Genomic DNA, 17,594 nt, shown 5'->3' on the forward strand with positions numbered 1-17,594 from the left:
AAGCACAAATCACTGTTTTACTAAATGATACAGTAAACATGATTGCTTGAAAGAATTAAAAACATATTAAACATAAAGAACTAACACTCGCTACATTTTTTTTATTATTATTTAAGCAGAGATTTGGATAAACATTTTAATGCTTTGAAGGCTTTAAAAACATTTTTGTTTTGCACTTTGTCAGAACGTATGGAAATGCTATTTAAAAACCAACTGCATGCAGAAGCCTCAAAACTTATTGGGTTTTCTTCTGCATTCCTAAGGAGACTGGGGGAGATAAGTAGGACAGAAGGGGAACAATAACAAGAAAGTACTTAAAAAGAAGCAAGCAGAAATATCCATCAACTGAGTTGTGCCTTCTTAGCAACTACTAATGCATTTCAGAATCTATAGACATTGGCAAAGTAATACAACTACAGGCATATATGAACCTTGCAAACAAGGCCAAGAACAATGACCTATTTTTGGTTGACAGCAATTTCCTATCTACTGAGGGTCATCCCTTCTCTCTATATCTCTATATGCCTGTAGAACAGCTACTGTGACCATTCTGTAATCAGTTTCAGTTAAACTTAGTCACATCAGCAAATTTTAATTTTTAAAGCTGTTTAAAATAACCAAGATCATTATGACTAAAATGGACTAGGTCTTGACAGCAGCTGTTCCTAGGTGATGAATGACAGACAGTGGTGAACAGAAGTGAACAGATGGGTTTATGGTAGTGGTTCCTACCCATTCAGACATATCCAGAAAGCTATGGCTGCCCACACAAAGTAAATTCATTATTAAAATGCAAATTTAATCCTAAACTTAGTTTTTCTCTCAACATTCTCCTTCTTCTACTCTATGGTATTCTAAACACAAAGGCATGCCCTGTCCTAATTTAATCCTTATGTTACAATAAGAAAATGATCCAGTTGGTACTCTATTTTATCTCTTATTAGTACACACACAGGTGTTGCTGATAGAGGATTAAAAGCTGTTCTTGAGTGATGTTTGCAAATGCAAAGGAAATAACTGAAATGCTGCAGAAATGTTCAGTGTTGTTCTAGACAAACAGTAAACTCTGCTCCTCAAGGCATCATTTACAATGAGAGCATTGGAGGGCTTTATAAACTTACAAGTCTTTTACTTCTTGATCATCCTCAAGAATTTGATTCAATTCAGTGTAAATTATCCAGTGAATAACGGTAGCTCCTAAATTAGACATTTTTTTGACTAAAAATCATAATAACCCAGGATCACCCTTTGCACCAATTTCCAGATTCAGTCAGAGTGCCACAAACAGTACAGGCCATGGACAATGATCATTTTAGATCAGGATTGATCTATATGCTGGAAGAAACTGTACACAGGAAATCTGACATACAGAAATAAAGAAATACATTGTTTAGTAGCAGTATGCATAATATCTGAATAACGTTCTGTTAGAAGCTTATATGGTTATCTGTTACGTACATCAAGATTTTTTGTATGCTGGAAAATCCCTTTTTATGGAAAGTTCGAGGTCATCAGTGGGATGGAAGTAATGTTTTCTGTTAACAGATTCAAATAAAGTAAAATATATTTTTTCCTCTTAAGAGAAATATTGTAAGGAGGCTGCTTTTAACTTATCTAAGATTAATTTGTCTTTTTGTCTATCTACCTATCCATCTATCTGTCTGTCTAATCTTTCTAGATTTGTATGTGGATTTATTTATTGCAAAATGTAATAGATTTTTCTTTTGTGGTATCATTTAGAAATAGAGCAGATTAATATAAATACATGACGTATCTTCTATTACTGTTCTCTTTATTAGTACTTTAGAGATAAAATAGATTTTTTAAATGAGCCCATAATACTAGGTTTATAGCATTTGTTATGTACAAGTCAGAGATGCTTGAATATTTCTGGGAATCCTTTGCAGTAACAATTTTGTTAGAATTGATATTTACTCTCCATCTGTTTCCAAGTTACATTTCTCAGCTCTCTAAAACATGTCAACCATTTTTCCTTCTTAGAAAACCTCATTTTAAACACACTAACAGCATTGTTCTGACCTTTTCCATGACTTTTCACTTTCTCATAGACCTATTTGAGCAAGTAACTTTGATCTAGCCTTAAACCACTTCACTCCACTGTTATTGTTCATCTTTTTTAGTCTGGATTTGGTCTTACCATGGTAAGAAAGCAACCCTTCTTTGTGTAAGTAACTATTATGCATTGATTTCCATAGAATATCCAATGATTTTATTGTCTGTCCTCAATATCTTATATCTTATGTGTCTATCTATTAGCAACTGTTAGTAAACTTCTACTTCATCTACTCTTCTTTTTTTTTTTTTTTTTTTTTTTGGAATTGTCATATTCATACACAAAAACTGGCTTTACAAGTAATCCCAAATATTTGGAAGACAAATTGAAAGGCATTAGATCTTTTTGCAATTTTCCTAACTTGCTAGAAACAACTTCCTTATTTCTCACAGTACCTAGTAGGTTGATATTCCTCCCTGAAATTTCACTGTAGTTAGATTAAATATCCCATGAATCTCTTCAGTTTGATACCAAAGAGGCAAGATGATAGTTTCCACAGTAACTATGAATATATTAAAGTTATGCCAATGATACAAGTTTTCTCTTTAGTGACTGGACAGACAGAGGCATTGTGAAGGCTGAATCATCCTGTCCTGAACAGATGGCAAGTATTCCTTTGAAGATTCCTGTCCCTTTCCTTTGATGGTAGAAGGAGTCCAGGTAATAAATTTAAATGATTATAGAGATTAAATTAAATTTATCTGGCTTACTGTACAGCTATTGATATTTCTATTATACTTATCATTTAAGTGTGAATTAAACTCAAACTTTGGGATGTTAAGAGTGGATCAACCCATTCAGTTTCCTTCAGATATCACCTCAATGAATTTTTTTCTCTCTAATTTTCATCCTTCCTTTGTTAAAACATTATATTGGGTTTCCAGACGGAAGGCTGAAACCACTGAAGCAATTTTTCTCTAAAGTATCTTTGTAACATTTTGCAGCTCAGGTCATAGGTTATTTCAACAGACATCAGAGAGCAACAAGTATGTGACTTGCTAAACAGTAAATAATTATTACTTTTTTAGCTACTTATTAGTAGCTTTTTTTTTTAGCTACTTATTAGTAGCTTTCATTCTCTGCAGTGTGGTTGTTTTCTAACTGCACTCCATGTCTGTTTTATAAACCACATCCTAGCTCCCATGATGTGACAAACATCCCAGCCCCTCATTTTAGTGATAAACATTCACTCATATTTAACTGTCTCTGTCAACCTCACTTTCAGATTGCATGACTTAATGTTTTAAAGCTCTTTAGGATACTGTTTGTGTTAAGGATTCCATACAGCAATAACAAATGTTTTTATCCTTGGCATGCCCAACAGACACAGTAGGAGGAGGATTAGACATTTCAGGCATGGTGATAAAATACAGTACCTTTCCCTGCTTCATAAGTCATTGCTGTTTAGGCAATTAGGCACCTTATGTTATTCACAATGGCTGTGCAGGGGTTTGTCATTAATTAAAAAAAAAAAAAAAGTCTCAGGTCTCAGTCCAATTTCTAGTAAGCACATCTGTACATTAAAAATTATAGTTGTTATTGTTAGCCACTTATGTTGACAGTTTTAGCAGAAAAGTCAAGGAGTAAATATCTATTAAGACTGGGTTACTCTTTCAACCATCAGAAGGGCTCCTAAACATTAGAGTGAGAGAGCATCGATTTCAAAAAATCTTGCTTTTTGCCTATTTCTGTGTGGTTTCTCCTACACAGGCATGTATATTAATATAAAGTGTTTCATTCTGGGACTTCTGCTTAAGCTGCCTATTTGGCACATTTTACTATATACATGCAATGTCATTACATTCTCTGAGATAGGTTTAATCTTCATATTTATTTTTTTTTGTAAGCAACATAAGCTATATAAAAAGGCTAAATGTAGTAGATTCTTATGTAACAATGCTGTCAAGTATTTGTATGTGTTTAAAAGATCACATTAAAATTCTTAAACTCACTGAATTTATATAGAATAACTGCTAAAAATATGTCTGTCTAGGAAAGAAAAAAATCTGTATATTTATATACTATTTTTTTCATCTAACCACTTTGTCAACTAGCTATCAGTATTCAAAGGGCTCATCTGCCAAGAAATATGAAGAAGAAAAAGATAACAGTTTCTCAGTCAGTGACTGAGTTGACAACAAAAACGGGTATTTAAATAACTCTTCTTTAATTAACTCTAATTAGTTTCTTTAAAAATCCTATATGCATGTAATTGCACCATCCTGTAAACAGCAATATGTTGGTTTGTTTGCTTATTTATTTATTGACAAAAAATTAGCATTATGGGACATTTTAACAATCTTGTGAAGCTACCTAAAAGCCTGACCTGGTCAGAAAAACCTTTGACTAGATATTCTGCATTTGGGTGATCTTGACTGCAAGAAAGCATAACACATAGCCATGACAAGCCATGTACTTACAAAGTGACTGGCAGGATTGGTATGTCACATGCTGGATGTCTTGGCTTTTCCTTATCCATCACACCTTGCAGAACATGGTATATAAAAAAAGTGTTTCAGTTCAATGATGACTCACATAATGGACAGAAATAATGAAAGATGAAGTACCATCTCATCTTATGTGGATTCATTATAAATAAACACACCGTTTACATTGGTATAGTTTGTAATGTCCAGGTTAAAGTCACTTTATATGACTGCTTGTGTTTGAATATTACAGTCAATAAAGCACTGAGTTGAATTCCTTTCCAATTTTATCAGGATTGTATTTTCCTCACTATAAGTGTACATGAACAAAGCAACCACTAAGAATTTAAATTTAAGCAAACAAACAAACAAATCAGATATTAGTAATCATACAACTTGATATTATGAATAACGTATAGTTTTATTTAGGAGAAAGGTTTACTGCGAATATTATTACTTCTTTTTAAGTACATTTAATTAAAAATGGCAAAAAAAAAAAAGCTTATCCATACTTAGATATTTTTAATTTTCTTGTCAAATAAGCTTCATTTCAAAGTAGAGTATTTACAGTCTTACTTGACTTTTCTGTACAGTCATATAGTGGCCATTCTTTACCTTTGTGCTCCTAATATTTTCAATTTAATTTCATTAACATTAAAATCAAAATGCCTAGATTTCTTTTGTTTCTCCTAAGTACTTATCTTCTTGGAAGAGTGGATAGAGGATGCTACCATGGAATAAACTGTTATTTTCCTTCTAATTCCAGTTTCTTCTGGTTAGTAAAACTTGTGCATGCAAGAAGAGTTTTTTTTTTTTTTTTTTAAAAAAAAGGTACATTCATTTTTTTTTTCTACATTACTAATTTAGCAATAGTAAATAACTATGAAAAAATATTAATTAATAGTATTGATTATTTATAATAAAAGTATGATGATGATGATGATGATGATCTCTTTGACTTTCATTATATTGAAAAACACCTTTACATACTCCAGTGAAACTTCTGTCAGTGGGGGAAAGAATTTTGTGCCTCCTCACCTGTCAAGATGTCATTTCAACTGTTGATACAAGAGATTGGTACAATTTTGTGTTTCCAGCTTTCAGTAGACTGAAAGTTCTGGCCCTGTTAATGGATTGTTCTGTTTAAGACAGATATCTCACCATCTCTTTTCTGGCCTCTCATCTTTTCTTTCCAAGTATCCAGAATGTCTTTTCCAGAGTTGTTGTCTTCTCCTTTACTTCCGTCTGTATCAGCCTACTTTATGTTCTATTTTGTCTACATCTATGTGTCCCAGAAAGAAAATGAATCTGGTTCTTGTAACCATAATCATATTTAATAAAGTTAGCAGAGCTCTTTGATAGAGTGAATGAGTACAAGGCAAAACACAATCCAATTAACCTACTGAGCTTTGCAAAGTCTTGCTATGAAATTTGAGCTGTCAAGGAAAAGATGGTTAATATTTACATTGATTAATATATAAGATATTTTAATTGATTAATAACTGACTAAGAGGTAGGAAATGAAGAAGTTAGTGTTGATGACCTGCTATCAGATCAGACATTTATAAACATCTATAAAACACCAATTATTAGAAGATTGACTTATTAAATGAAACAAATATATTTACGATAACCCAAACTGAAGTTAATGAAGGAGTTCTGGAAACATCTCATGATATGAATTGATCAGGCAATAGAGACCAACATTTTTTCAATCAAATTCTCTTTCTCTGTTCTCTTCTGTGTGAATCTGATTTTTTTTCTCCCTAAGTAATATTTTTGCCTTCTTCCACACTGCATTTTGGACAGTCTGAGTCTTTTCTCTTCAAATATGGTCCATTGAAAACAAATTATATCCTTTTACAGCTTTCTTCATTATTTCCTCACTTCTTTCATTGAAATAATATCCCTTGTCTTGTTTTGTCCTTTACAGTAGGAAGTGGAGGGGGAAGAGGGAAGACAGTATTTTATTATCTATTTTTAAAGTACCATGTAGTTTCAGTGCCACATGTCCAAAATTTAATAAACATATGATACCATAAAATTAAAAACTCATACCCTTGGCAAGGTGCTCATTTGGCAGAAAATCTAGACTCTGGGTCCAGATGGGTTCTGCATTATGAGATGACTCTCTTATTCAAATTTCAATAGAGGTGCCCAGAATGTGTATTTTAATACACACTACAGGAACTGCTTTTGGTTTGTGTCTCTGTTGCCAAAACAACAGTTGATGAAGTAATAGCAGGTTAAGTTCTCTCTCTCTCTCTGTTTCTGTACCAGGAAGTCAGAACTTTCTTCATCCGCTACGTATGAAAAAAAGAAGAAAAAATAAATGAATAAAAGAATAAATAAGTCTTAAATAGCTGTGTACTTTTTTATTGCATACATAAATTTCACCAAACATTGTCATAGCTCAAACATATCTAATTATACTCTTTTACATAATTAAGACAGAGAGAGTAGTGCCCTAAGAAAGACAGTTCACGTATTTGGTGGTCTGAACTGTCTCCTAGAGAGGTCTAGCTGTCTCCATTACCTACGGGAGAAACTTAGTGACAACATTTCTAGCTCAGGTGGGTGTCTAAATTTGTGTGGATTGAAAGTGCTTGTACATATCTAGATAACTCCCTCTTACTATAATACTATAAAAATACATTTCCTTAAAGAGAAGGCTCTTTTTGTTTGTTTGTTTGTTTGTTTGTTTTTAATGATTTTATATTTCTATATGAATGCAGGTTTTGCAAAATGCAAAACAAACCAACAGATTTCATGCAAACCATGCAGATTTCATAGGTCTTCTTCCTGGAATCACTAAAATACACTCAGATATTGCATACTAACTTTATTCCTCTGGAAAAATATAATTCTTGTTTGAATAAAAAGCAAGAACAACTTACAGAGCTTCACTAGTAATGAGTTTAGATGATTTACAGAATCAGAATGATTTATTCAGTTCCGTTGTAATTCCATCTGTACAAATCAATGAAAGACACTGACAATACAAAGATGAGATAAGGATGAAAGGACAGAATGGCTAGAAATAGCAAGTAGTAAATTTCCGAAAAGAATTGAATGTGATATGTAAAAGATGGATTATACTGTGGAGGTACAGAATTCAGACATTTCTTTTCTAGTTCAACACATTCTGTATGCAGTCTTTATACATGAACATTGATAAATTGAACAACTCATACAAGTTTTAATTTATCTATATATACATCCGACTCTTCTTTGAGTGGCCCTATCCACATAGGAATACTATGAGCCGTAGTACCTTTATAGTGCTTTGCAGATGTACAGCTTCATAGGAAAAGGAATGGCATATCTAAAACTGATCCTCCTAAAGGAGAGTCAACTGTAACCTCTCTCCCACCCATGACAATAGCAGTGAGAGTGGAACACCTGGAACAGCAAGCAAGAGGCAGCAGCAATAGCTTCAGCTTGGGCTATACTGTGAACCTGAAGTAATAATCTGAATTAAAGTTGTGCACCACTAGACATTTGTTGCAGTTGTTAGCTGTGTTAGCCACAAAATACTATGGTGTTGGAGGTATCTCCCTAGAGTTATACAGTCTAATGGCAATGAGAATATCAAAACATTACATAGCCGTTGGATATCCATTTCCAATAAATAAATATCTGGATATAATTTCTTTTGAATTTACTTCTACTTTATTTAAAATACTATTAAGAGCAGAGAAGCAATGGAAGGAGCAAGAAAAAGTAGCAATTTTCACAAAAGGAAAATTCAAAACCAAAGGAAATTCTCAATATTAGCAACTTAAATTTTAACTTTTAACTACTGAAAATGGGAACAAACAAAAAAATAGATAAAACCAGTAAAAAGTTTATGTGGTAAAAGAACTTGAAGAGCAGCATTTGAGAGACCATATAAACTAAAACTCATACCAATCAGGCTTATTTACAAGGCACAGTGTAGTGCAAATATATAGATATAATATACATAAATAATAATAATAATAAATATTTAGATAAAATTTAGTGGATGAAATGTATAAACATTTTATTTAAGAATTTTATACTGTTTTGTGAAAATATTAATCTACATAGGTTATATAAAAACATTATTTTGCACATTGGAAATGACTAAATTCTAAACAGAGTTTAATAAAGTTTGTAATGAGAAAGTACAATACAGCAGTGTACTGTAGACAGTGAAATCACATTTTCATTTGCTTAATTAGAAAAAAAAAAAAAAGGAAGGAAAAAAAAAAAAAAGTTGTTTGGTAAATAATAAACATTTCGAATATCTACAGACAATGTTCCAAGAGTCATTGATTATTGTAGTAAAGAAAATCATGCTAACAAAAGGCTTAAAATTTTAAATGTAGGTAAAGAAAAACAGTGGAGAGAGAGCAAAAGAGCTCTGATATTAAATTAATTTTAAACTGGGAAAGAAAATAACATTTATTGCCATATGTTATTAGTTACTAAAGCCATCATTAATAGTGAAGTGGAAAGGGAAATGATACAAAGCAAGATCATAAGTGTAGACATAATTGAAGAGATCTTTAGAAAGAAACAATCTCGAATGCTACTAGCTAGGATTCTGACAAGGAAATTATATATTGTAATGCAGGTGAGGAAAATGGCCAAATGCACAGAAGGAAAATGAGGTAAGCCATAGACAAGAAACAACTACAGAGAAAAACCAGAAAGGTACCTAAATCATAATCAAAATCTAAATATAAAGACAGAAAATAAATAAAATATATAAAGATGTTAAAAAATATAAACTATGAATACAATTTTAACTTATGATTGTATTTTATTTCATTTTATATCTTTACAAGCATTTTGTATGATGGACATTTCTCCTAATTAGGAAAGATACTGGGTACTCACCAGGATACTGTAATTAATAGGATTTTACTGTAAGAAATACTTGCACACTATGGCGAGACCAAAGTTTACAAGTTAAAGATGAGAAAAAGGAACTATTTCACAGCCTTTCTAATTTGAAGATAAATGGGAAACAGAAAAATGAAGGCTTGAGACTTTTCATTAAACTCAGATTATTTTTGATATCCCAGGGTTTGGAAACATTCTCTGCAAACATATCTAATCTTAAGAAAATAGTTGTTTTGAGGGGCCTTACAATGAATACCTCTCTTGTTGTTTTTTTATTTGTTTGTTTGTTTGTTTTTCCTATAAAGTTTTATTTTGTGTGTGTGTGTGTGTGTTTACCGTTGTTGTTTTAAATTTTCCATACAAGGTAAGTGAACAGTCTTGGAGTATATGGTGTCTGACTAACATGGTTTGGGCTGTATTTTGAAATGAAGTCAACACTCCTTATAATACTTCACTGAATGCATCAATCTAATGCATACAATGGCTATTTAAAATTTGCATAACTAAGGATGGTTGCTGTTAGGTGTCTTTCAAAGTGCTATCAAGAGACTTGACATTCATCTGTCCCTTAAAATATAAGAGATTTCTTCTGGTTTGGGATGCTTCCTTCATTCTGTAGGGTGAAAATAATGCTGTGATGAAAGGTGGTCATGCTCTTACATCATTAGATTGCTGTTTCAGAAAGACAGAAAACTTGGGTGTTAAGGATAACTTTGTCATAGACTCATAGAATCATTAAGGTTGGAAAAGACCTTCAAGATCATCTGGACCAACCATTGCCCTACTACCAATGTCACCCACTAAACCATGTCCCTAAACACCAGGCCCAACCTTTCCTTAAACACCCCCAGGGACAATGACTCCACCACTTCCTTAGGCAACCTGTTCCAATGCCTGACTACACTTTCTGAGAGGAAATGTCTCCTGGTTTCCAACCTAAACCTCCCCTAACACAATTTAAGGCCATTCCCTCTTGTCCTATCACTAGTTATCTGTGAGAAGAGGCCAACACCCAGCTCCCCACAACTTCCTTTCCGGCTGCTGTAGAGAGCAATAAGGTCACCCCTGAGCCTCCTCTTCTCCAGACTAAACAACCCCAGTTCCCTCAGCTGCTCCTCATAGGTCTTGTGCTCCAGGCCCTTCACCAGCTTTGTAGCCCTTCTCTGGACACCTTCCAGGGCCTCCATGTCCTTCTTGTAGTGAGGGGCCCAAAACTGAACACAGTACTCAAGGTGAGGCCTCACTGGAACAGAGTAAAGGGGGATGATCACCTCCCTGGTTCTGCTGGCTACACTATTCTTGATACAAGCCAGGATGCCATTGGCCTTCTTGGCCACCTGGGCACACTGCCAGCTCATGTTACGGCGAGCATCAATCAGCATCCCCAGATCCTTTTCCTCTGCACAGTTTTTGAGCCACTCGGCCCTAAGCCTGTAGTGCTGCATGGGGTTGTTGTGGCCAAAGTGCAGGACCCGGCACTTAGCCATGTTGAACCTCATCCCATTAGCCTCTGCCCATCGATCTAACCTGTCCAGGTCTCTCTGCAGGGCCTTCCTACCCTCTGGCAGATTGACACTTCCCCCCAACTTGTTGTCTGCAAACTTACTAAGGGTGTACTCAATTCCCTCATCCAAGTCATCAGTAAGGATTTTAAAGAGGATGGGCCCCATCACCAACCCCTGGGGAACACCACTGCTGACCAGTTGCCAGCTGGATTTCACTTCGTTCAGCATCACCCTCTGGGCCCGGCTGTCCAGCCAGTTTTTAACCCAGCAAAGAGTGTACCTGTCTAAGCCATGGGCTGCCAGCTTTTCCAGGAGAATACTATGGAGAAATACCAGGAGAAAGTTGTGTCAAAGGCCTTGCTGAAGTCTAGGTAGACTACATCACCAGGCTTTCCCTCATTCACCAGGTGGGTCACCCAGTCATAGAGGAGATGAGGTTGGTCAGGCAGGACTTGCCTTTTATGAACGCATGCTGACTGGGCCTGATCCCTTGGTTGTCCTGAATATGCTGCATGATTGCATTCAAGACGACCTGTTTCATCACCTTTCCTGACACTGAGGCCAGGCTGACAGACGTAGTTCCCCAGGTCCTCCTCACGACTCGTAAATATATGTTTATTTATTTGTTTGTTTCTCCAAATCTTATGGTTTCATTAGGGATAAGGTTGTAATTCAGAAAGGAAATTATGGCGTATCTATTTATAGGTTTAACAGGCTTCTTTTGAAGTTCTAAATTCACAGTTAAATAATTTAGAACTAAACATTAATATCCTATACTAATTAATATATTAATCATCCTACATTAATATATGGTATTAAATTATTTTAAGTAACTTGTTTTATAGTCTTAAGTAACATTTTATACAGTGTAAAATGCAAATATTAACATAAGAAATTTCAAAAAACACAGCAGCAGTGTTACAGAATAAAAAAAAAAAAAATAAAAAGTTTTATTTCCGTATGTAGGTATACATGTATGCATATATGGATATGGATTGAGAAAAAATATCAAAAGTCATCTAAATATTGACATTCTCTTTTTTTTTTTTTTTTCCGCCACATTTTTTTTTTGTTAGAATTAAGAACATGGAGAGGAAATGAAGTGGAAATCGTCCATTTCCAGTATAAATCAAGGAACCCCTTGCTGAGGGATTCCACACACCACTATCAAATTTCTGGCTCCAAATATTTACCAGGAGGACTGATTATAATCCATAAAATAGATATGCTATATATGTCCACATGTTATTGCTCTGTGAGAGACTAAAGGGTTCACAGAAAACACCCAATCTGGTTATAAATATGTTTTTAAAGATACATGTGAAATACAAAAGAATATTATAAGAATAATAAAAAAAAAATGTATTTTTATCCCTAAAAGAAATATTATCTTAGTGTAACAACTAGAAAATGCTTGTTGTAGAAAGTCCTAGATAGTTATGGTTACACCATGAAAGTACATTTTCACAGTATCATTTATGTTTCTTGGAAGTGTAGCTTGGAAGTTATTTCAATATTATTTTTTACTATTATAATTTTATTTTTTATTATTTTGAAGTACTTTATCCTTCTTACCCTACAACCTTTTCCTGCAACTTCCCTTTCTATTTCTAAAAATTAATTCAGAAATGCATTATGTGCTCATTTTTTTACTACTTCTACTGATTAAACTGTCATTATAATGATCTCAAAAATAACATCAATGATGTAATGCCATTACAGGGAACTACGTTTTGGTTGAAGTGGTATACTTCAGACCCTATGTGTATTTTGTTCCAGATTTTCATGAGAGGTAGCCAGAACATTGGTAAGAAAGCAGGAATTAATGGTCTTGAATTTATGAAAGAACTTAAAGGAATGCTATGGCCAGAACAGTGCAAGCTGACACTTTGATAACTGGGATGTTTTCAGGTACAGAGAAACTTGTGAACGTGTTGCATTATGGAAGTGAGATTTTTGAGTCCAAACCTCCTGTCTTGTTTTGGAATTCTCCAAATACCTCTGATTTATTTATTTATTATTTTATTTTCCATGTACAAGCTGCAAAACAGAGACACACTCTTTGAGAATACAGCACCACGAGCACGTACTCCAAGCCAGGCAGATAGCTTGTCTAAAGATTTCCTTAGTCTAAATCTTTGTCTAAAGATTATTTTAGTGCAATTTCAGTGGAAGGAAAACCCCTCTGGACTTTACTTTCTCTCAGGTGACCTACCAACTGGAAATACACTGCAGGCAACAGTAATTATCTCCTTAAAAACAGGTATGGGAAGTTAGCCTGATAAGACATGACTTAGCAAACAAATTTTGAAGTATAATTTATATGACGAAGTGAACAAGTTTTACCATATATACCACATCCTATAGGGAAGCTTGCACGAAACTATCCATCACTTTCTTTCCTTCAAATACACTTACTGCAAAGTGTTTTTTTGTTTGTTTGTTTTTGTTTTTTCATTCTGCTTTCTAGATATGTAGATGACTTTGGGAATTCAGGTGCAATTAATCCATGATCTGGCAATATCCTTTTTGAAGTGGAGTTCTCAGGTGAAGAGGCATCATCTGCATTCATAAGAATATGTAGTTAGTGAATGAGAAGACATTTTTGCTCAGGTCTTCCAAGGAATGTAAGTTTTATATATCCTAACTCTTAAATTAGTACAGTGTGTAAGACCTATCTGGGTAGGCAAACAATTGCTATAACTAAATTGCCAGTCTATTGCATGATATTATAGTATTATCAGGAGTGTACTTACTCCCACATAAGTGCTGACATTTTACCAAGAATCCAGCAATGTCTATTTATCATCTTGTTACTATGAATACATAAAATGTCACCTTAATAAGGTATTACTATAAATTTTAATATTATAGTTATGAAAGTCTATTTTCTCCTTTCAGTTAGTTAGCACTTTCAATTCACAATTCATTAAAGAAAATAAAATTATATATTTTATCATAAGATTTGCCCTATAATGCTCTTTCCTTTTTGCCGTTTTCTTGTCTTTGCCTTTCTCAGTACAACAGTAAATTCTAAATGGCTATCTGTCTAAAATTCTCTCATTGCACAGGTAGAGCTGATTTATTTACAAGGCACATCTTGGCAAGCATTTTTAGATCTCACTTAGGGTTTCAGGAAAACTGGGACTGTTTTATAATTCACAGCCATCAACTGAAAGAACTTTACACTGCTTTGTGTTGCCTGCACAGGGTAAATAAAATATTTAGATGTTACAGTGGGGCTTGGCAAGTCAGTATTGTCACATCAGTTTGGGCATTTTCTGTTACACATGGTCACAACAAACAGTCAACACTTAATCCTCAAATGCATATTTTGAGGAGGAAAAAAAAAAAAAGAAAAAAGAAGAAAAAAAAAAAGTCCCAGAGGTAGAGAAAACCAAAGGTAAGAAAGGAGGAATGCAAAATACTATTATCAAACAGGCCAGAGAAATGAATAATCCCTGAGTTTTATAGATATCATAGATATCAAACCAACTAAAGAAAACAAACATATATGTACACGTATTTATTTTAGTTGTTTTCACATTAGGTGTTCTTCTTTCTGTGGTAATAGACAGAATACTGCAGCATGTTAACATTGAGGTGTGCATGGAAAAAAAATAATATTTGGTGCAAAGTTAAGCTCAGAGTGGGGACTAAGTTTTCAGTGTGTGATAGAAAAATGAGCTCCACTATTTTAAGAGGGACAAAGTAATGTTAAAAATTATCCAGAGATATTGAGTGTTGGTTTCCACAGATGATCTATTAGCCATAATCAAGGGCCAACAATATAGACCCTAAGGCTTATACGACATTAATGCAAAATGTAATTTGGACAGTCACTACACCATAGCGTGAGACCCAGGTCCAGGCTATTGCTCCAATGGGAAAGGACATAAATTCAAAGGAATAAGGTTACTGTGGGGAGCAGGAGTTAAGCTGAGAGCTGGAAAATGGCATCTTGCTCCTTTTGGCAAGATGAGAGTAACTGATGTCTCCAGGGTGGGCTACTGCTGCTGTCAGAGCATTATGCTTCAAACCATTCATTCTTGCCTGCCAACATCGGTCAAGTGTATACCCAGCAAAAGCAGCTGCCCCTGGTACTTTGCTGCCCTGGGTCCTGCTTTGCCTACTCAACCTAAGCAAGACACATGGCGTTGCCCCAGGAGTGGTGTTGTATTTTACATTGAAATTTAATGTTTTCTGAGATGTCAGGAGGTTAAGAGTATGACACCATGGATGAGGACATTGCAAAGCTGAATGTAAGTGAAACTTAAATGTCTTCTGGAAACTGTGATGCAGCAAAGAATTCCTTACAGCAGATTAAGAAATTAATCGGAACATACAAATGGTCAAAGTTAGTGTTAAGATTGATAAAAACAGCAATATCCCCTAATTAAGTCTAGCTTGTATTCAGAAAGTCAAAAACATTTTCTTTGTTTGCTTGTTTGATAACTTGTTCTAGACCTATTTGTCCAGAACATTTGAAGTAATAGCAATGATATCTATTACTAAGATGGATAGTGATATATAAAACTGTGGCTGAAGCAGGCTTGAAATGAATATCAGCTCCCTTAAGCCATGTCAACCCTACAGAAATAGGTAGTATGTTCTAAAATTAATTCTATAGTGATAGAAATACCCAGTAACTTAAGGAATTCACTTTGTAGATACAGTTAGTAGTGAAGGTTTAAAGAACAGACATAAATAAATAAGAGGAAAAAAAAAAGAAAAGAAAAGAAAAGAAACAAAAAGAACAACAACAACAAAAATTAAAAAAAAAAAGAAAAAAACACAGATTGGTGCATTAGAGGAAACTGAATAGTGAAAGAATCCTGAACTTTGAATGAAGTGCCTAAACACCAAATTTATTGAATATATTTATATATTGGAAGTATGTCCACACAGAATAAGGTATGTTGGCTTCTGTTTTTTTTTCCAGTCTAGTATTTCACTCCACTCTAGTATTAAAACACTCTAATATTAAAAGCTTGTAGAAGCATTATTTAGATTGTATTTATTTTTATTTTATTTTATTTTTAACTGTAGCCTGGAAAGGAAAAACCAGGAGAAGAGCAGGGGCAGTTTCCGTCACAACAAGGTTGATAATCAGTGTTTTTCAATTTTATTAGCACCAAAAAGCTAAGTTACTGCTATATATGTTTTGATATACATATTTTATATATTTAAAAGAGAACTCATAATGCATGTATACATTGATCTGAGCTATTTAACTGTATTAAGTAGAAATAGCATGTTTATTTAAATGACAAATTCTGTCTGGGTTTTAAACACTTGTCTCTGTTTGCAGCACCTCGAATAGACTGTCTGTTTTTCACTCTGATAAAGACCAAGAATTTTTTCCTCTTTTGCATCAAGGCAGGTGGCAGTATTAAAAGTGAAGAGAAAAAGAAGAAAGAAAAAGAAGATGAATGTCCTGGTTTCAGGTAGGACAGAGTTAATTTTCCTCCTAGTAGCTGGTAGGGTGCTATGTTTTGGATTAGAATGAGAAGAGCGCTGATAACATGCTGATGTTTTAATTGTTGTAGAGCAGTGCTTACACCAAGCCAAGGACTTTTCAGCTTCTCGCTCTGTCCTGCCAGCGAGCAAGCTAGGGATGCAGCAGGAGCTGGGAGGGAACAGACCCAGGACAGCTGACCCAAACTGGCCAAAGAGGTATTCCATACCATCTGACGTCATGCTGAACAATATATAGGGGTGGCTAGCCGGGGTGGAGGGGGGGGGCCAGCTGCTCGGGGATAGGCTGGGCATCGGTCAACGGGTGGTGAGCAATTGCATTGTGCATCACTTATTTCGTACACATTATTACTATTAATACTATTATTATTATTATTATTGTTATTCTTTTCCCTGTCTTAATAAACTGTCTTTATCTCAACTCACAGACTTCACTTTCCCGTTTCTCTCCCCCATCCCGGAGAGGGAGGGGGGGGAGGGTGAGTGAACGGCTGTGTGGTGTTTGGCTGCCAGCCGGGCTAAACCACAACAATGAAGAAAAAAAAAAAAGCCACCAATTTGAATAATGCTTCAGCTGGATTTCAAGTACTAAAGGCATTCCAGACCCACATGTTTTCATCTGTAAGATAGACTATAATGTCACTTGTGAACTGGTTCCTTAGCTCTGAATCCCTAACCTTGTCAGAACAGCTCTGCTCAGAAAAAGAAAACCTTGGAACTCATCAAAACAGTATAGGAGAGAACACGGTATGCTTTTACTCTTGTTTTGTAGGCCTGTGTTTTGCAAACCTTCTGGACAGTGTCAAGGCAGGTTGCTAGCATACAACTGGGTGCCATTAAAGGAAGTTTTTTATATGTAAGTACATGGTTACTTATATAAAATATAAATGGGTACACTCAGCAGAATGGCAAGACCAGAATTAGGTGTTTGTAATACCATGGCCTAAGCAGAAAAGAAATTTCCTGGGAGCCAGCTTAGTCAGAAAAACTCCATTGGCAATGGTACAGCACTGAGAAGAGATTGAACCTGACTACTAATGGGGAGTAATGGTCATAAACAGGTATTTTAGAGAAGTATCTTCTTATATCTACATATATGCTTATTATCTAGAACCAACTTGTTTGTCTGAAACAGTAACATTCTTAGCATTACTCTTTCTAAAGATAAATCTCAATACCACAAACCTAGCACTATGTAGACCTTAAAGAAAAATAATTCTTAATGGAATATAGCACAGC

The 17,594-nt window shown here is 34.6% G+C and overlaps 1 long non-coding RNA gene across 1 annotated transcript in view; it reads right to left on the reverse strand.

Annotated features, from left to right (window-relative positions):
• LOC121066231 overlaps positions 1-17,594 on the reverse strand; it is a 128,719-nt gene that overhangs the window by 18,810 nt on the left and 92,315 nt on the right. The window contains exon 2 of the long non-coding RNA XR_005817603.1: positions 4,495-4,558. This is a non-coding gene — a long non-coding RNA (uncharacterized LOC121066231). The remainder of the gene's footprint in view (positions 1-4,494; positions 4,559-17,594) is intronic.

Source organism: Cygnus olor, chromosome 2 (genome assembly GCF_009769625.2).
Source record: "Cygnus olor isolate bCygOlo1 chromosome 2, bCygOlo1.pri.v2, whole genome shotgun sequence".
Lineage (NCBI taxonomy): Eukaryota > Metazoa > Chordata > Aves > Anseriformes > Anatidae > Cygnus > Cygnus olor.